At 43.4% G+C, this 21,856-nt stretch overlaps 1 protein-coding gene and 1 non-coding gene across 2 annotated transcripts in view; one reads left to right on the forward strand and one right to left on the reverse strand.

Moving 5' to 3' along the window:
* The window catches only part of LOC126482175 (uncharacterized), a 163,408-nt gene that overhangs the window by 56,090 nt on the left and 85,462 nt on the right, over nucleotides 1–21,856 (reverse strand). The gene's annotated exons all lie outside the window — the stretch shown is intronic.
* Trnas-cga (transfer RNA serine (anticodon CGA)) lies at nucleotides 7,548–7,622 on the forward strand. Its single transcript has one exon. It is a non-coding gene; the product is annotated as a tRNA-Ser (tRNA).

Below are 21,856 nucleotides of genomic sequence, written 5' to 3' on the forward strand. Positions count from 1 at the left end.
TCGTTTCTAGATAAAAACCTGTTTAAAGTTTGGGGAAACTTTTATACATATTATTAGTTCAGTTTCCATAAAAACTATATGTTGTTATGTATTTTTGATGTCGCTGAACACGAATCTGAAGTTACATATTCAAAATGGCTAATACAATATGGCGGACCAAAAATTATGCTTTGACAGATTATGACCAAATTTGACAAAAGAGCGTTTTTGTTACTTACTTTTATTCTGTAATTCCAGGACCCTGTATCAACCCTTCCTCTAACTCGAATTGTTCCTGGGGAGCAATTCCCTTGTTGTTCTTGGAGAGAGAAGCCGATCTGGCTGAGCTGGATGTTCTGCGTTCGGAAGCCTGCACACGTTTTTCGTCAACTTTTACGGCGAGTATGTTTGCATGCGTACTGCAATATAAATCATTTTGAGAACATGTGTCACGGCATGGCAAGTTTTCTACCTGAGCCGTGCGTGTCCGGCTGAGACCGTCTCACCGCCGCCGTCACACTGTTTCGAAAAATGGGCTGTAGAAGGTTTTGTAATTCACGGATCAAAAAAAACTTTTCCTCCCAACATTCTAAAAAATGCAATAAAAATAGAATTTTTGACCGTTTTGAATCAGAACCTGGCCTTAAACGGATTACGCTTCTGGATATCTACAGAAGGAATTCTGAATCCTCATACACAGGGTGATTCCGTGATGATATTACGGATTTTCACGGATAAGGGTAAGTATATCAGGTTCAGGTAAGGGACACTGGTCCGAAAATGGCTGAGTCGAAAGATAGGCGAAAACCGTTTTGATACCTGTTGCAATGGAAGACTTGTATGGATGCTGTTTTTGGTAAGATTATAGAGGAGCCAATTTTCAGAGGTGGTAGCGTGGTCCAAAACAAGAAAAAAATTTCCAGCAAACAAGGGCTCTAAAGTGCATTTCTTCAGAGTACTGAACACTTGTTCATTTTCGCTACTGTGAAATACATTAGCTTTGCAGTCTTAGACACTTTTTGATGCTACACAGCCCTTAATTAATGCCAAATAGGAATGATACTTGCAGAATTATGCCATCTACTGTAGACAATATATTTGTTTGCTATCATACTGACTTGCACAAGTAAATTGTCTCTTCTGCATGCCTATAAAAGCCAACGGATATTCTTCTTAAATTAAATTGTCATTTAAAAACATTTCACATCTTTCTTATACTAAATTAATTTATATTTTCGACTTTTTAACATAACACTGAAGGTTCCTACTGTGGGTGAAGCATTAAATCGTACCAGTAGTCGCCACATGAAAGACGGTTGTATGTATTTTGTCTTCGATTATCGGGGATAGTAATAAGCTGAACACGGGCTCTGAACGATGGGGTTTCGTTTGTACGCAAGTTGAGACGTAGACCTCCCAGAGAATAACGTATCGTAATGCGTGCCGGATTATATCATGCTGCACAATCCTCATTTTTCTCATTATTTCCATTAAATATGTCTTGGCATTGGAATGGGTGATGGTACGGATGATAACAAAATCACTTATGTAATCAATAAGATTCATTTTATCACGAATAGCGACCATTTATTCGCTTAAAGACAGCGGCCTGCCACCAAGAGTTCTTGCGAGTACATGTAGTATACAATATCCATGGTGCAGGCAGAAACACTTCATCATTGCTAATTACTGAATAGGCGTTCCTTCAACTTATCATGTAGGTGGTATCGTTTCGATACACATTCCATTGGTAGCGGATACAGCCTCAGGTTGGAGATATCAAGGTTCACTACTGGAGAGTAAAATGAATAACTCACGTTTGCACTCAATAAAATTAAAAATAGTGGGCAGCGATTTATCCTGCGCTCTGCTGTCAGCGAGACAATCAGAGATCAAACGCAGTGAGTGGATGCTGAAGCCATATCAGACACACACGATGGCCAACATTTTTGAAAAAAATTGATATAGATGTTCATAGAAGAATAATATGGATCGCATGTAGGTATTCTTTCGGCACGAGTTTTTACGTACTACACAATGCAAGATAACACAGTTTAGCAGCTGTCGGATTATGAACACGTGGGGTTACTCAGACAATGACCGTCCTACTGGGCACGAAGAATCGATAATTGAAAAGGTATTAAACCTCGCATGAAATGCTCCGCTCGCTTGGTGAGTTAATGCCAGCCAGAATTTAATAAAAGGTAAGCCCATAATGCTTAGGGCAAGAGAGTGTGTGAACGCGGAACGATGGTTCCATTTCGAAAAAATCATTGCCCGTTAATCTACTCATTAGCGCGAGTTCTAATAAAATAATCAGAAATAGGGTACCTCGGCTCGTTTCCCTAACATAAACCAATTTGAAAGAGCACATGCTAAACAGGTTGAAATATTTGTTTCCTCTATTAAATTGGACTGCTCTGCAGAACATATCCATCCAGTTACCCAGATTCAGCCTAAATGAGGACCATGGCGATCGCCAAAAAACCATTCCACTTTCAAACTGGTGGTGGGGAGAAGAGGTCCCGTTACGCATGATCAACTACAGCACACAAAGTTTTAGTCTAATGTATATTTTTGACCCATTTATCAGCCTTCGTTCTTCGCTAAAACTGGATCTACTCTGCGTATGTTACTCCATCTACCTGTGTAAGCATCCACATACAGGGACTAGGAAGGATGTGTATCAATAAATAAGCGAACGAGTCAGACCATGTCTTCTCCTGAGGTTGCTGAGTAATTTAATGTGCAAAAGACAATCACTGTTACAAGTGCGCAAACTGCGTCGAAAAGCGAGCCTAATGGAACATCTCTGATTGACCCGTTTCAACATCTAACAAGGTTGCTAGCAAAACAGACACGTTGTTGAATTTTACCTTAACCTTTACGCAACACCTTTAAAATATTAAGTTGGAAACATTAGTGCCCCACAAGCGCTCAGGTGTAGACAATGCTGCCCGCAGATACTACAGTGTTATCAACCTCTCGCCAAGCACACTCCTTTCAAAACAGTCGCACAGCAATAACGGCTGATAGTTTGAAATGCAGCCAAAAAAGCGAAATGCGTAATTCCAAGAACAGCAAAACAAAAACTGTGAGTATAACTTTTAGATTGGGTGAAATGTTCTGATTAGAAATATTAAAAATTATTAATAATGATTGCCTGTGGCTCAAAGGCCTGGTGCATTCTTTCAATTTGACGCTGCATCAGCGACTTCCGTGTCCTTAATCTACCCCTCTTATCCAACTGGGGAAAGAGGAACGACGTATCCTTCCTGGTAAACCTTCACGCCATAGAGAAGTGAACGCTAGCTTAAAGGCAGACTGAACTATTCCGTGGGTCGACTGGGATTCGAATGTCGGGTATGCAGTTTATCACTAGACTAACAGTCCCGACTTCCTCACCATCGAAACACAAGACGTCAGGAACGTTACATCCGTCAAAACAGTCTTGTACATCATAAAATTAATCGTTTTGACAAACATCTTTGTTCCAATTTCAGCTTACTGTGAACCATTGGCGCCACATCTGAAACCTAACACGGTTTCTCCGCAAAGGCCCACGGGTGAAACCATGTCTGTTTATCTGCAGACATTCTATCGTTTCTGAGAAAACGGCAGACAATGTTTTCAGCATAGCTTATTTGCCTTTTAGTCCGTAAAGAGTTCATTCGTACCTGAGGCACAACGGCTCAAGACGCGGATTCACAGTTACTGCACCTCGTGTTTGAAACCCACTATATTTTTACTTTTGTTTTTATCTATCCATGTTTGTATAAGTGTACTACCTGAATGTTTTACAAAGTATATTGAAATAAAGGTGTCCTTACTAGTCTACTACCTGTATGTCGAATTAATTTTAAAAAGGGCAATAAATGCACAAGAAAATTATTTGAAACTGTTTTCACAGAAATTGCTGTAGTGTATCTTAATCCATAATCAACTGGAAGTGCCACTTTTCGGTAAAGTGATCCATTACGCGTAGTTTGCCGCCAAATTATAGCCAACTTGTGAAATCTTCAGTAGAGTTAATACGTTTTTCTCCAGAGTGAGATACATGTGAATAAATGTCACTACGGTCCTTCCACCGCGCGTTGTTCATGCTGTTACGAATCTCTTTGTTTCGAATGCTACTGTGTCACCATTTCTCCTAAAGTCGTCGCGCGTGAAAACTTTGACTGTCGTTTTCTCAGAAATGGTCGAGTATCTACAGATAAGCCAAGACAGGGGTCCGCTTAGTTTCACTCCTCTTACACTCGGCGAAGTCTCTGCAAAATTGTGTTATGGCACTTGTCGTGTTCTCCTCGTCAATAGTTACACGGAATTTTAGAACACCTTGAACTTTTTGAATTATTGTCGAATTTATAGATAGGTGATTTAGATTTATCATTTGATGATGACGAACATGAAAAATACCACTCTTTTATTTCACATCAGTAATTTCTACTGTATTCTTTGAGTAGTGCCAGCCTGCTTTACCGTTCGCCAGTTTTTTTCGATTTTTTTCGTTGCATTTTGCGCGGCATCTGATCCCATTTCACTCTAGGCAATTTGATGTTTAATGCACAATACACGGAAGGCCAGACGCGAGCTACGCAGAATTTCAGCCCAGGTAGCGATATCGCGACCCTGCGTGACTGATATCTAGAGAACTGCCTCTACCCAGCCTCGCGAGGGGAATTTTCCGCACGGAACCACACAGTCTAATTTATACAGCGACAAGAGGAAAGTTTAAAGTCACAGCAAACAGAACGTGTCTCTGTGTCTCTACTAATGTAGCACTGGTGCAGAAATCATCTACTGGTGTGGTTCGTAATCAATAAGAAGTAAGATTTCTCTTAAAGCAGTGACCTCTTACGTCTTGTTTCAAAACTGTTGCTGGGTTTTCTATACTTCATAACATATTTATCGAGCTAGTGTTTTATATGAGTTATTCAGACCCATCGGATGTACGCACATTAAAACAAATTTTGCATTACCTCGGTTCCGAGAGTTCCGGAACCTGTACAGAAAATTTGAATAGAGATCAATATTAACATAATTTCCGCCCTTTTTATTGCTCATGAAAACCACACATTGCATGTTGTACCACCATACAGCGAGACCGTCAGAGGTGGTGGTCCAGATTGCTGTACACACCGGTTCCTCTAATACCCAGTAGCACGTCCTCTTGCATTGATGCTTGCCTGTATTCGTCGTGGCATACTGCCACAAGTTCATCAAGGCACTGTTGGTCCAGATTGTCCCACTTCTCCACGGCGATTCGGCGTAGATCCCTCAGAGTGGTTGGTGGGTCAAGTCTTCCATAAACAGCCCTTTTAAATCTATCCCAGGCATGTTCGATGGGGTTCATATCTGGAGAAGATTCTTGCCACTCTACTCGAGCGACGTCGTTATCCTGGACGGGAATTGCCGTTCATGAAGACGAATGCCTCGCCAATATGCTGCCGATGTGGTTGCACTATCGGTCGGAGGATGGCATTCACGTATCTTATAGCTGTTACGGCGCCTTCCATGACCACCAGAACGTGTCCGCAGCTCGTGGTCGTGCGGTAGCGTTCTCGCTTCCCACGCCCGGGTTCCCGGGTTCGATTCCCGGCGGGGTCAGGGATTTTCTCTGCCTCGTGATGACTGGGTGTTGTGTGATGTCCTTAGGTTAGTTAGGGTTAAGTAGTTCTAAGTTCTAGGGGACTGATGACCATAGATGTTAAGTCCCATAGTGCTCAGAGCCACCAGAACGTACGTCGGCCCCACATAACGCCACCCCAAAGCAGCAGGGAACCTCCACCTTGACGCAGTCGCTGGATAGTGTATCCGAGGTGTTCAGCCTGACCGGGTTGCATCCAAATACGTCTCCGACGATTGTCTGGTTGAAGGTATATGCGACACTCAACGGTGAAGGGAACTTGATGCCAATCCTGAGCGTCCTATTCGGCATGTTGCTGGGCCCATCTGTATCGCGTTGCATAGTGTCATTGTTGCAAAGATGGAATTCGCCATGGACGTCGGGAGTGAAGTTGGGCACGATGCAACCTATTGTGCACAGTTTGAGTCGTAGCTCGACGCCCTGTGGCGGTACGAAAAGCATTATTCAACATGGTGGCGTTGCTGTTAGGGTTCCTCCGAGCTATAACCCGTAGGTAGCGGTCATCCACTGGAATAGTAGCCCTTGTTCTGTCCAATTGGCGCTTTTGGTAGGCAAAGTCCCGTTGTGCCGTAATGGTGCGGCGATGACTAAAAAAGGGGTTCTGCTGTGAAAAGAAATGACACCTCAGAGCGTCATTCTTGTTGTCTGGCAGTATGGTGGGCGACAATCAGCTTGGTATCCCACTGCTGTCTGGGGGCGTCTCCAGACACGACTTCGGATTGGAATACCGTTGACTGAGGTAGAATTTTCTTCAGTGATGAGTGGCAATATAGAACTGAGACCAAAGAATGGTTCAAATGGCTCTGAGCACCATGGGACTTAATTTCTGAGGTCATCAGTCCTCTAGAACTTAGAACTACTTAAACCTAACTAACCTAAGGATATCACACACATCCATGCCCGAGGCAGGATTCGAACCTGCAACCGTAGCGGTCGCGCGGCTCCAGACTGCAGCACCTAGAACCGCTCGGCCATTCCGGCCGGCAAATGAGACCAGATGACCAGCAAAGTCGTGTCTGGCGGCAATCCAGATAGCTATGGGATAACAACCTGTTACCCGCCGTCTCTCTACAAAACGGAATCCGATACTGATGCTCTGGTGGACTATTTATTTTCATAGCAGAACCCATATGGTTGTAATCCTTACCCTTATAGTACAGTGTACTTCGACGATATTCTACGCTGCCGGCGGAAGTGGCCGTGCGGTTAAAGGCGCTGCAGTCTGGAACCGCAAGACCGCTACGGTCGCAGGTTCGAATCCTGTCTCGGGCATGGATGTTTGTGATGTCCTTAGGTTAGTTAGGTTTAACTATTTCTAAGTTCTAGGGGACTAATGACCTCAGTAGTTGAGTCCCATAGTGCTCAGAGCCATTTGAACCATTTTTTTTTCTACCCTGCGTTTTGTTTCCCTTCATCTCAAGTTATCCTGGGCTTACATTTCAAAAAGACAATTCCCGCCTTCACACGGCGAGGGTTTCTGCTGTTTGCCTTCGTGCTTGCCAAAACCTACCTTGGTCAGTAAGGCCGCCAGATGTCTCCCCAATTGAAAACGTGTGGAGCATTATGGGCAAATCCCACCAACCAGCTCCGGATTTTGTCCCTCAAATGCGACATCTCGATAGAATTTGGCACGAAATCACTCAGAAGGACGTCCAACAACACTACCAATTAATGCCAATCCGGACAGCTGCTAGAATAATGACCAGAAGTGGACCGACCCGTTTGTGACTTGCTCAGTTTATGAAACTATTTCTTTCGAAAAAATCGTGCAGTTTTTCTAAAACTATAAACATTTGAAACTTCCTGGCAGATTAAAACTGTGTGCCGGGCCGAGACTCAAACTCGGGACCTTTGCCTTTCGCGGGCAAGGTAGCAGACGAGGTACTGGCAGAAGTAAAGCTGTGAGCACGGCGCGTAGTCGTGCTTGGGTAGCTCAGTTGGTAGAGCACTTGCCCGCGAAAGGCAAAGGTCCCGAGTTCGAGTCTCGGCCCGGCACACAGTTTTAAACTGCCAGGAAGTTTCATATCAGCGCACACTCCTCTACAGAGTGAAAATCTCATTCTGGAAACACCCCTCAGGGTGTGGCTAAGCCATGTCTACGCAATATCCTTTCTTTCAGGAGTGCTAGTTCTGCAAGGTTCGCAGGAGAGCTTCTGTAAAGTCTGGAAGGTAGGAGACGAGGTACTGGCAGAAGTAAAGCTGTGAGGACGGGGCGTGAGTCGTGCTTGGGCAGCTCAGTTGGTGCCGGCACGGTAACTCAGCGTGTTCGGTCAGAGGGTTAGCTGTAATAAAAAAAAACTGAATTAATGGATCCATAACGAACTGAAACGGGTGTCTTGCGACGTCCGCACCGAGCAGATGAATCGAACGAAAACGAACAAAAAGAGATTAAAAAAAAGTTGGTAGAGCACTTGCCCGCGAAAGGCAAAGGTCCCGAGTTCGAGTCCCGACCCCGCACAGTTTTAATCTGCCAGGAAGTTTCATATCAGCGCACACTCCGCTGCTGAGTGAAAATCTCATTCTATAATCATTTGTTTGCCCTTACATGTGCATCACATCTACCGATTACCATCCCATTCGCATAATTCGTTCGTGGTGTGCCTTTTTTTTATTTTAGAGTTTATTCTCAACAATTTCCAGACACTTTAAACTGCTGTAAGGCTAAATTTGCACAACAGTACAACAAATAAAGTAAAATTGAGACTCGTGGTGACATGTAATAATTTAAAGAAATGACAAAATATCGCAAAAGTTTTAAACCATATTTTTGAACGCACCTCAAATCCAATGAAACAATCGTACATTTTTTCTTGTGTGCCCAATGATAGAAATGTTAGAGCATCACTGTAAGCATTGTGTGCATTAAAATTTGACACCAAGAAGCATTGCTTATGCCAACATCGGAAGCCGCGTGTAATCGTCGACGTTCCAGTGCAAAGGGGGTTGGGGGTAAAGCTACCAAGTGTATTTCGAGCGTGCTGTGGATACTGCCCCACTACCAGCCCGCCCCGTCACAGCAAAATAACGTTTGCCGATGCCGTAGCCAAACAATGACTTAAAATTAATGTCGGATAACTTTTGTGTTCCCAGCTGCGAGTTTGTTAATGAATTTTAAACAGTGTCCAATACCGCGATAAATAATACATGCGTGGTACGGGGAGGGGGTGCGACGCGTGTCGGGGCTCCCACGCCGCGGGGGGCAGCCAATCCGCCCGGTTCCCCTCCACCGACGCTCTCCACTACCAATACGCGCGCTATTGACTCAGGCGCACAGCTGAACAATAGTCCACTCCTTACTGCAAACATTACTTTTTTATTATTACCCCTGTACGATGGCACTCAACTTGGAAGTACTCGGTTCGAGTCCTGGTAGGAGTTTTACCCACTATTCCACTATTATTTGGCCCAAGAGGGTAGGAGGGGTGGTTGCGCATTGCCCCTTACCAGCAGACTTTGTGCCAGTACCTCGGATAAATCTGAAGAGAGATGGACGTCATAGCTTGTAGTATTCACTAGAATTTCGAAAATTAATATCACAAAAACTTTAATAGTTACTATAAGGAAACCTTAACCAAATAAGTAATATATTGTGATTTCCTCGTAAAAATATTTAAAAACTGTGGAGTACCTACTTGAGTGAATATCGATTTATATGTTACTTACTGAATTATGTACAATTGTTATTTTCTGAACACTACACTTCCACGCTATTCGAAATAAGAGGTCAAAACCAATTTTATTTTTTTACTTATTAGCTTGTTGAAACAGTGAACCAGGAAAATTTACAAATTCGTTTTTCTGGATGCTTTGAAAAACAATATTTTTAGAAGTCAATTTTTTATCTGAGTAATTTAAAAATACATAACACAGTCCAGCTTAAAATATTTAATACATTGTTGAATAATATGGTTTGCTGTGAAGGCAAGGACTACATTACTTTTTATTCAACATTTTGGTTTCGTATTTTTAATACTGGATGAGACAATGACAGCTAAGTATGGGAAAAAGTTTATTACGGGAAATTGAAACTAAATATTTGCGTGTCATTTTCTTGTCAACGATAACAAGCAAAATCTTAATCATTCTTACTGTCCTTTTCATCGTTTTTAGTTTTCTTTCTTTTCTTTGTAATTCTGGCGTCCTTTGTTATGCTTTCAGCAGCTTTTTCAGCTTCAGAGACACGTTGCCTGTCAGTCGTAGCAGTCCTCTTCTCATGTTGCCCACACTTGTGATGCCTAGTCTGCTCACGGTTACCGTAAAATTTATGGCTGAAATTAATTTTTTTTTTCATTTATGGCACTTTATGATGTAAAAGGGTTGAAATACGTAGTCACAACAACAAGTTTACAACACGAACGCTCGCGAATAACGTAAGCAAACTCAAGGAATCTACTTGTATCGTCAGAAATACCTAGTGCACTACATTCTTGCTCGTAGTACAGTTGATATGTTCTTCGAGGCTGCTACACAAAACGAGTTGTTGTGAAAAGAGAGGCGTCAAAATCATGTAACGAGACGTTGTAGGCAAGATTTTGTGATTGACAGTAGTGTGAAGCGGCGCATCTGCTTTGGTAAGGCGTTAAAACAAGAAAATAATGACGTATTCTGCAAAAGTTATGTATTTTTAGAATCAGGAAGAGTCACAGAATTTATGCTATAAAGGAAACAAACAACATGCCAGGCTGGCACTATGAACCACATCACAACAGCAATATGCTGCATTCATCTCATTGTTGACACTCACATCTTATTAATAAGTGCAGACATCATGCCAGACTAAGTCCATCTTTATACAGATGGTTGCCAGACCTCAGTTGTTCAGTATAAAATGTCGACGCAAAACACATTCAGATATCTAAATTTCCATTTATTATTTTGTATGAGCAACCAGTTTCAGTTCTACATTACGCCATATTCAGGCCGCCCTACCGACGTGCAGGAAGAATCCCGCCTCTGTTCGAGTCAAAATAGAGGTCAGCATTCACTAACTGGTACCCATATGTTTGTTATTAACACACGATCCCTTCGATCGTCACAGTCGGCAAATGATGATCGAAGGGATCGCTGTATCAAGAACGAATATAGGGATACCAGTCAGTGAATGCCACCCCCTATTTTTAATGGACCAGAGGTGGGGTATTTCCCCACACGTCATTCACGGGGTCTAAAGATGACGTAATGTAACACTGAAACTGGTTGCTCAAATACAGTAACAAATGGAAATTAAGAAGTCTGAAGATTCCAGAATGAGATTTTCACTCTGCAGCGGAGTGTGCGCTGATATGAAACTTCCTGGAAGATTAAAATTGTGTGCCCGACCGAGACTCGAACTCGGGACCTTTGCCTTTCGCGGGCAAGTGCTCCACCATCTGAGCTACCGAAGCACGACTCCAGCCCGGTCCTCACAGCTCTACTTCTGCCAGTATCGCGTCTCCTACCTTCCAAACTTTACAGAAACTCTCCTACAAACCTTGTAGAACTAGCACTCCTGAAAGAAAGGATACTGCGAAGACATGGCTTAGCCACAGCCTGGGGGATGTTTTCAGAATGAGATTTTCAGAGTACTTACCTGCGAAAGGCAAAGGTCCCGAGTTCGAGTCTCGGTCGGGCACACAGTTTTAATCTGACAGGAAGTTTCACGTCTGAAGATGTTTTGCACCTACGTTTCATACTAGACATGCATATGACAACAGCAATACGCTGTATGAATCCTATTGTTGGCTCTTGCAAGTATTACCATAGTTCTAGCCTTCTGAAGAAGGGCACTAGGTGACTGAAATCGGTTAAGAAATTAAATTTCATTAATGCAGCTGGTTGCGGATTAGTTCCATACTTACAACTACAGTTGCTGAAGATGAACAAAATACTAAAACAGATTACATAATTTTCGGACGCCCTTGTCTCGGAGTGAGATATAACGCGAGTATCCGTCAGATACGACAGTGACGCAGTTCTACAGCAGATGCGCCTCCAGCCTCGGAGTCAGAGCGGTGGTCCCGAACCAGAGGGGCAGCGAAGCGACGTGCTAAACGGCGATCTGGAGCAGGTGGTGGGTGGCGGTGGGGGTGGGAGCCGGTCAGTTAGCTAACGAGCGGGCGTTAGGCTAACGGGTGGTGGGGGCGGGTGGGGCGGCGGGGGCGGCGAGTGGCTGTTAAGGCCCGTGTCCACCTGGCGCGGCGGCGGCGGCGGTAGCTGCTAATCGGCCGGAGCGGAGCAGTCGGCGAGAAGCGGGAGCCGCTGCGACCTGCTCGACTCGGCGCTGACCGGCGCCGCCGGCGACGAGTGCGCGACTCACTCCATTTGCCACTTGCTGACGACGTCCGCTGTTATTACTCCTCCCCTTTTGTGCGCCGTCTCCGCCCTGAAATAAAAAGAGCACGCCGGAGAGGCCGGCGGAGAGTGGGAAAAAGAAAAAGCGCGGGCTCTGACGGCGAAAGGGGAAACGGAAGGCGAGGAAGGAAGGTACACCCGCGGACTACCTCTCCTCTGTGTTGACGAACGAGCCAACTGCAAGACAATGGGAGGGGTTACCCCGTGTGTGAATACGGCCGCGCCCCTAACTGATGGTCCACATTACACTGTCGACAGTGAGGCATCGCCACATCGAGCAATATCGGTGGCTGGCCCACTGCCTTCTTATCCGCGTCTCCAGGCATTGTCTCATTGTGAGCGATGGCGACCGCGACAGGAGTCCCTCTTCGGAGGCTGCATTCCACGCCTGAGGCTTTCCGGGCATTGCAGTACCTATGCGGCATTCGTTACGTTTCGAATAATAACAGCAACCTCAGACTTGTCGCAGATGGTGTGGTTATCAATAGCGAAGCAGTGTACCGTAAAGGAACATGCGCAGGTATTCAGTCCGATCATGGACAGATTTGCGAAAAGGTTGACCACTTGCCGTAAATGTTCAGGAATGGAAAGTTTTGCAGGCGAAATAACAAAAAAAAAAAAAAAATTACTGTCCATGGACCACAACAGTAACAACAATTTTGAATTCTTCAACTCATATACAGGGTGGTTATAATTATACTGTCGCTGTTTGAGCCTGCGTAGTCAGAAAAAAATTTACCGCATGGGTAAGCAACTTTATAGAATCGATGTTCAGAATGTGCGCTGTAGTATTTGCGTTGTTAGTAGTGTTAGTGTTATGATTTGCCGTTAGGCTCAGGTACAGGTACAGCGATATACGTCTGAAACACAAGCGTCAGTGGTGCACTACAGTTTGTAGACAGTCAACATGGGTCTGGACAAAGTGAGCAGGGCTTTACTCGCAGAGTTTTACCAAAACAACAGCAATAATGCTGAGTATCGACGAGTTAAAGGAATACGGAGAGGATCTCTTTCTACACTGGGGTTGAAGAACGTGATGTGGAAGTTCTAATAAAACGGCGATTTGGGAATTGCTCCTGGGAGAATCCGGCAGCCAATTGAATTTTTGAAGAAGTTACTGTTGCCATGGCTGAAAATGTTGGACGCAATGTGCTATCTCCAAGCAGTGTCACGACACCTGAACTTTACGTGGTCGACCAACCGAAAACTGCTGCGAACATTTGTGAAATGATACCTCCAGCGCGGTTCCCCGCTGTTGTTGATGCAGATGGTCAACACATTTAGTAACTTCTGCAACCTGAATCGTAAACATGTTGGGCAGCTAACAAAAGTTACCCTCAAATTGAGAAATTAAAATGAGTTTATTTCAATTGTTTATTGTTTATTTGTTATTTTCGTTGAAAACGTTTCCAATGTTTCATTGTCCTACGATTACTCGTTTCCCATAGGAGCCTTCTCAAGTGCCGAAGCTTAATTATAACCACACTGTATATAGCTCAGTATAGCAATTATTAGCGTTATGAAATAGAACGATCACATATCAGTCGTAGGTATAGCAGACTGCCCAATGCGGTTCATTGGTAGTACACTAAAAAATGTGTCAGTCTACAAAGAAGACTGCATACAAACATTCCTGTGACCAATCCCAGAACACTGCTCAAGGGTGTGGGGTCTATATCAAATAGGATTAACAGGACATATTGAACGTACAGGGAGACAGTTAGTACGAATGGGCACAGGTTTATTCGATTGATGCAAGAGCGTCACGGACATGTTAAAGCAGCTGAAACATACACCCCTTGAAAGCCTACTTACAAAGAAAAAGAGACTACAGTGTTATTACAAATGATTGAAGCGATTTCACAGCTCTACAATAACTTTATTATTTGAGGTATTTTCACAATGCTTTGCACACACATACAAAACCTCAAAAAGTTTTTTTAGGCATTCACAAATGTTCGATATGTGCCCCTTTAGTGATTCGGCAGACATCAAGCCGATAATCAAGTTCCTCCCACACTCGGCGCAGCATGTCCCCATCAATGAGTTCGAAAGCATCGTTGATGCCAGCTCGCAGTTCTGGCACGTTTCCTGGTAGAGGAGGTTTAAACACTGAATCTTTCAAATAACCCCACAGAAAGAAATCGCATGGAGTTAAGTCAGGAGAGCGTGGAGGCCATGACATGAATTGCTGATCATGATCTCCACCACGACCGATCCATCGGTTTTCCAATCTCGTGTTTAAGAAATGCCGAACATCATGATGGAAGTGCGGTGGAGCACCATCCTGTTGAAAGATGAAGTCGGCGCTGTCGGTCTCCAGTTGTGGCATGAGCCAATTTTCCAGCATGTTCAGATACACGTGTCCTGTAACGTTTTTTTCGCAGAAGAAAAAGGGGCCGTAAACTTTAAACTGTGAGATTGCACAAAACACGTAAACTTTTGGTGAATTGCGAATTTGCTGCACGAATGCGTGAGGATTCTCTACCGCCCAGATTCGCATATTGTGTCTGTTCACTTCACCATTAAGAAAAAATGTTGCTTCATCACTCATCCTCTTCCATGAGCTGTTGCGACCGCGCCGAAAATTCAAAGCGTTTGACTTTGTCATCGGGTGTCAGGGCTTGTAGCAATTGTAAACGGTAAGGCTTCTGCTTTAGCCTTTTCCGTAAGATTTTCCAAACCGTCGGCTGTGGTACGTTTAGCTCCCTGCTTGCTTTATTCGTCGACTTCCGCGGGCTGCGCGTGAAACTTGCCCGTACGCGTTCAACAGTTTCTTCGCTCACTGCAGGCCGACCCGTTGATTTCCCCTTACAGAGACATCCAGAAGCTTTAAACTACGCATACCATCGCCGAATGGAGTTAGCAGTTGGTGGATCTTTGTTGAACTTCGCCCTGAAGTGTCGTTGCACTGTTATGACTGACTGATGTGAGTGCATTTCAAGCACGACATACGCTTTCTCGGCTCCTGTCGCCATTTTGTCTCACTGCACTCTCGAGCGCTCTGGCGGCAGAAACCTGAAGTGCGGCCTCAGCCGAACAAAACTTTATGAGTTTTTCTACGTATCTGTAGTGTGTCATGACCATATGTCAATGAATGGAGCTACAGTGAATTTATGAAATCGCTTCAATCATTTGTAATAGCCCTGTATTTTAAGTGATCAGTCTAGGAATATGTTACAACCTCGTACACATGGGTAACGTAGGTAGAGAGAAGGCAGGATCAAACTAAATACAGCACACACAGAGGTGTTTAATCAGCTACTCTACCGACGATCCATACGTGAATGGGACGTGGCGAAGCCGTAATAGCTGGTAGAATGAGAAGCACTCTCCACAATGAAATGCGCAGAGGTTTGCCAAGTACTGGTGTACGCACACTGAGTAACCCCGTGGTTAGAGGCGCCATGTCACGGACTGCACAGCCCCTCCCGCCGGAGGTTCGAGTCCTCCCTCGGGCATGGGTGTGTGTGTTGTTCTTAACATAAGTTAAAGTTAGTTTAGCCAGTGTGTAATTCTAGGGACCGATGACCTCAGCGCCGGCCGCGGTGATCTAGCGGTTCTAGGCGCTCAGTCCGGAACCGCAGGACTGCTACGGTCGCAGGTTCGAATCCTGCCTCCGGCATGGATGTGTGTGCTGTCCTTAGGTTAGTTAGGTTTAATTAGTTCTAAGTTCTAGGCGACTGATGACCTCAGAAGTTAAGTCGCATAGTGCTCAGAGTGATTTTTGAAGACCTCAGCAGTTTAGTCCCTTAGGAAATCACACACTTTCTAAGCACTGGTGTAGATGTAGATGTTTGGGACGTTGTGGTGCTACTAATACTTACAATATACATTGACGTCATAAGCGACATTCACAGCTTGTAGACAGATGCTGAACAGGAACACTTCGCCGGTAAACTCTGACGCACGATGAGTCACACACGTATCATCTTCTTTTTATTAAGAAACGTATCCTTTTGTAGTACATGTCCGAAGTGTTTTCGTTACCAAAACTGCTTGTTTGTCCTTGAATATTTATGGCGGGTTGTCCTAATAATGTCCAAAAAATTCAATATTCATACATCAGAATGCAGCTTATTTTCTAAGCTAAATACTGCCGCATGTCCTCACTACTTCTCCCGAGATGAGTTGAGCATCTTGGATTGCAAAACGATATGCATCACTTCCGTTGCTGTTCCGAACCAACGCTTTAACCAGTTAGGAAAACGTTCACATTGTAATATTTAAAAACACTTATACTCTATTAATTTATGCCATACGATTAAAATACAATACGAAGGAGAACGTTGTCTAGGGAAACATGGAAAAAGACAAGAATAAAATTTTCTGAAGTTATGCCTATATCAAATTTGCTCCACTGCTCGAAGAGGAGAATAGCGAGTAAAAACCATTTTATTCCGGTACAGACATCGAAAACGACGTTTCTGAGATCCGTTAAAAGCTACAGTGGTGTGCACATTTAGTATCAACGATGCGCGAAAGGAACTGAATATTTTTGAAATACGAGAAAGTTAATCCTACAGCACAAACCACCTTGTGGTCAACTAAAACGAAAACTACTAAGTTATGCGTCTGAGGAGCCTTTTGTGGTTTTAAAATGACAGTATTTTGTGAAAACCAATTACTATACCTTGTCAGACACGAAAAAAATAAGAAAATGGAATAAATAATATTGGTCCTCCTTAATAAGACATAAAAATCCTATAGCCTCAACGTATCATGGGGTCTGCAGTTGCAGATGAAGATTTCACAGCTGAATTATACCGATAAATCTAAGTACATTTAATCATTTACATATTTAGCGATTGTAGTGGAAGCCAAGACGACAAGGCAAATGGAAAACTTAGACTAGTTGAAAGGGTTCACGAAATTGTAACCCTCCGTAAATGAAACTGCATACAAAATATTAGAGCAGCAACAGTAAGAGTATTGCTCAAACGAATGGAGTTCTTATTAAGTAAGCGCGGTAGCACACTTAGAATGATTTTTAAAAGATACTTCTAAGGCCGTAACGAGACGTCGTAATCCATATAATAACTTATCAGAAATACTCAAAAATGGTTCAAATGGATCTGAGCAGTATAGGACTTAACATCTGTGGTCATCAGTCCCCTAGAACTTGGAACTACTTAAACCTAACCAACCTAAGGACATCACATCCAGGCTGTAGCGCTAGAACCGCTCGGTCACTTCGGCTGGCATCAGAAATACTCGGTTAATTTAAATGGATATATCTATAAGCAAAGGTACCTAGGCATTCAAAACCATGCTGGACCAATTTAGCTGTCCCCTATTTATTTCTCGTGTAGTACCCTCGATTAGATACACTGACGTAGACTTAGACGCACGCAGTAGATGGACTATTTTTACTATCTTGAAAGGAAATAGTAACTACTGAATCATCTGCAAAGTGTGACACAGTCATAACTTTATGTTGTGGGATCTGAATACTTGCTGCAGATACTGCTTCGAAGACGTGCAGGTAAACAAAGAATAGATGACTAAGAGGAACAAATATTAAATTAAAGTGAGTGAAATCTTAAAGATTTTGTAACGTGTAAGACTTTCACAGAAGTTAAAGTAATGTGAGGAAGTGGAAAACCATCACTGTCGTGAGTCTCCCATCATTCTGCGTCATTCCACTAAGCAACCGCCAGTCGATATGTAACACAAGATAGATTTGTTTCTGTCCAGGTTCCCGCAACAATTAGACAGCAGGCGACTATCTAGTACTGAGAAATGAGGGAGAGCAGACGAATAGGTAGGCAGGATGGGTTGGGGCGCCAGCTGAACTTCGCGTCGCTGCACATCTGCATGCAGCGTCTCGGCGCCGATGAGGAAATCTGGTCCCGGTATCAGGCCGTGGGGAAATAACGGGGACCGACTGCGTGCCCGCGCCTGCGTGATAGGCTGCCCTGCGCTGCACGCCTCTGGCTTCCCGCAGCCGTGGTCACTTTCCCTCCGCTAGTTAACTGACTTTTACTATGCACGATTAAGCACCCAGTTGATATGCCACCGAAGACTAAAGGTTGTCGATCGTTATATACTATTCCGTAATACCAGGTGTAGCGGTATGAAATGAGCGTTAAGATACAAATGTGTCGATAGGGAACATTTGTTGTGAACGAGCCTTAATTTTTTTTTGTTTGGTTGGCACGACATCTGTCAAAGGTATTTAGTATACATCAAGTCACGGAAAAAACGACATCATATGTTTTCATCGCGTTAACAATGACAAATTTCGCACCAGAAAGTGATGATTTGCGGAAAGCATTAATTTTTTGTTTTCATTTGAAAAAAAGTGCTGCAGAGTCGCATCAAATGCTTGTCGAGGCATATGGTGATCGTGCTCTATCAGAAGCAACATGCAAAAGATGGTTTCAACGGTTCATAAATAATGATTTTGATGTAAGAAATGAAGAACGTGGAAGATCACCAAAAAAGTTCGAAAACGCCGAATTGCAAGCAATACTGGATGAAGATGATACTTTGAGTCAGAAGCAAATGGCAGCAATGCTAAATGTTGCACAACAAACAATTTCTGACCGTTTGAAAGCTATGGGAAAGATCCAAAAGTGTGGAAAATGGGTGCCACACGAATTGAATGAAAGATGGAAAACCGAAAAACCATTTGTCAAATTTTGCTTCAAAGACATGAAAGAAAATCGGTTGCCATCGAATTGTTACTGGCGATGAAAAATGGATTTATTTTAAGAATCCTAAACGGGAAAAATCATGGGTTAATCCGGAACAGCCATCAACATCGACTGCAAAACCAGATCGATTCGGCAAGAAGATAATACTCTGTGTTTCGTGGGATCAGAAAGGTGTGGTGTATCGTGAGCTTCTAAAACCCGATGAAACTGTGAATACTAATCGCTACAGACAACAAATGAACGATTTGAACTATGTATTGATCGAAAAAAGACCAGAATGGGCCAGAAGACATGCCAAATTAATTTTTTTACACGACAATGAACCTGCACACAAAGTAAAACTGGTTCAGGATACAATCAAAACACTTGGCTGGGAGCTGCTACCCCACCCACCATATTCACCAGACTTGGCCCCTTCCGACTACCATTTGTTGTCATCAATGGGACACGCATTGGCTGAGGAACACCTCTATTCCTACGAAGAAGTCGAAAATTGGGTGTCTGATTGGTTTGCTTCAAAAGACGAACATTTCTATTGCGTGGTGTCCACAAATTTCCAGAAAGGTGGTCAAAATATAGAGAAAGCAATGGTCAGTACTTCGAATAAAATGTTTTTACTTTTCAATTGTAAATTAGTGTTTCATTTTGACAAAAAAACGCTCATTTCATACCGGTACACCTGGTATATACGAAGTTCGAATATAGCAAATTTCTTTGAAACAAGTAAGTTTCTAACCAAAAATCAACGCAGATTTAGAAAGGATCGCTCATGCGGAACGCAACATTCATTTTCATTGTAGGATACCCCGCGAACTGTGGATAAAGGGTAAGAGGGAGGTTCCATATTCTAGATTTCGGGAAAGCATTCCACAGAGCCACGCTGCAGACTGCTAAAGAAGTCCCGAACATATCGAATAGATTCTCTCGTATGCGAGTGGCGCGCGGAATTTATACGTAATAGAACCCAGTACGTTGTCCTGGACGGCGAGTGTTCATCAGCGACGAGGGTTTTGCCACGAGTGCTCAAGTAAAGCGTGGTATGACCGCTCCTTTAACTACATATATGATCTGGTGAGCAGGAGGACACAGGATGACTTGGATATAATTTCCATTTTGTCTGACGAATCGCAGCTGGCTCCAAATGTACAAGAAAGTAGTTTAATGCTGATGAGTAGGAAAAACTGTCCGTGGAATCACCACAATGTCGGATTAAAGGAAGATATCGAAGCAGTTTAGAGACATAGTGCTATATATGTTACGGGTAGTTTCGAACAGTACCCAAGTACAACCTAAATGCTCCGTAAACTCGAATGTGAATCACTGGAGGGAAGTAGACGTTCTTTTCGCGAAACACTACAAAGAAATTTTAGAGAAATTGCGTTTGCGACAAACTGCAGAACGGTCCTACGGCCACCAACGTGGATCCTGTCTAAGTGCCCCGAGGACAAGAGAAATTAGGGCTCGTAGAGAAGCGTATAGACAGTCGCTCTTCCCTCGCTCCATTTTTGAGTGTAACTGGAAAAAGGGAGGACTAACGGTAGTAGGCTACAAGATACTTTCCGTTATGTAAATGTCGGGTGACTAGGGCCTCCCGTCTTGTAGACCGTTCGCCAGGTGCAAGTCTCTCGATTTGACGCCACTTCGGCGACTTGCGCGTCATGGGGATTAAATGATGATGATTAGGACAACACACACCCAGTCTCTGAGTGTAGAAAATCTCCGACCCAGCCGGGAATCGAACCCGGACCGTAAGGATTGACGTTTTATCGCGCTGACCACTGAACTACAGGTGGCGAACACTCTCCGCTATGCAGGAGTATGTATGTGGAAGTACAGTGTTTGATGTCGTGTCGTTTCACGACTTGCGGAGGCCAAACATTTATTGAGAGGCATTACCAATGCGCTTCCACTGCACTTCATTTATTTTTACAGGACATGTTCCAGATTTTGCGTCAGCATCCCTCACATAAAGTTGCCAAAACTAATATGTGTTCAGAGCATAATAGTTTTTGAAGCGCATCACCTCGAAAAAATAAAATTACGTAAAATGAAGGATAGTCAATAGCAGACAGCTGCGCTATCTTGTATTGGTTCCTTTAGAGGAGGGGCGTGATTATTTGTAAGTCTATCAGGAATGTAAACATGTACCTGAAAACAAAAATTAAAGTATGCCACTTTTATTTTTCGGGGTGATGTAACGAAACATACCAACAACAGCTTTTTCTTAAATTGCAACCAAAACAAATACCCAAAGAATGTGTGAAGTATCGCAAACGATCAAAGTTGATTTCGCCTTCAAACCATCCCCACTGGAAAAATGATATGGACCAGGGACTTTGGTGCCCAATAAACGTCACTATTTCTGCCGACCCATCCTCCGGGAATGTTAAGTTTAGAAAATGTCACCAGAGGACTAGAATGTGCTGGACCCCGTCACGTTGCAAAAATATACCAATCTTTGTAGCAAAAAAGCCTCTTCGACTTATGCTAGAAACTAATTATCAAGGAAGTACAGATAATGTGGTCCCTTGCGACGACGTGGTAACACTACAACTGACAGCCTATCATACTATACTACACTTCTACAGAGAAGAGTTCTCCAAACTGTGTCTCCAGAAAGGCACGTGGATCCTTGTCAGACCACCGATGTGAGTTAGGGGCGTTAATGACACAGTCACGAGTGAAAGTTCCTGCATCACTACCTATTATTAATGGGCGATTGGCAATCAGCCAAGGACAAAATACCGTCGATCAACTTCATCTCCTTTCCGAAGGTGTTGAATCCGCAGTACATGATAAAGTCAGTGCATACTTAATGTTGTATCAGGAAATATGCGTATGATTGCTAATGCATTACGTTCTATCTATTGGATAATGTAGTCTGCTTCTTTCAAACTCTGTTCATTTGCAAGTTCACATGCAATATGACACCTGGCTGTTGCAGCAGTCTCGCCCAGTTTAGCAAAAACACACGTAAATCCTCTTGAACCAGGTACCCTGCAGATATTGAATCGTCTACCGTGTTATCTACAAGCACCAACAGCGTTTCCATTACAAAATCCGTATGCAATTACTGTATAGACATTGCCAGCATTTGTAAACACGTGCTGCATGAATATACGGTACAGTAGAAAAGGCCAGAACTCATAACCACGAAAAACTCAAACATGTAAACTAAAACAAAAATTGCTGTCCATAAATAAACCTATCGCAACTGGACTTCCAACACGTGAAATACACT

The sequence above is a fragment of the Schistocerca serialis genome, chromosome 5, assembly GCF_023864345.2.
Source record: "Schistocerca serialis cubense isolate TAMUIC-IGC-003099 chromosome 5, iqSchSeri2.2, whole genome shotgun sequence".
NCBI lineage: Eukaryota > Metazoa > Arthropoda > Insecta > Orthoptera > Acrididae > Schistocerca > Schistocerca serialis.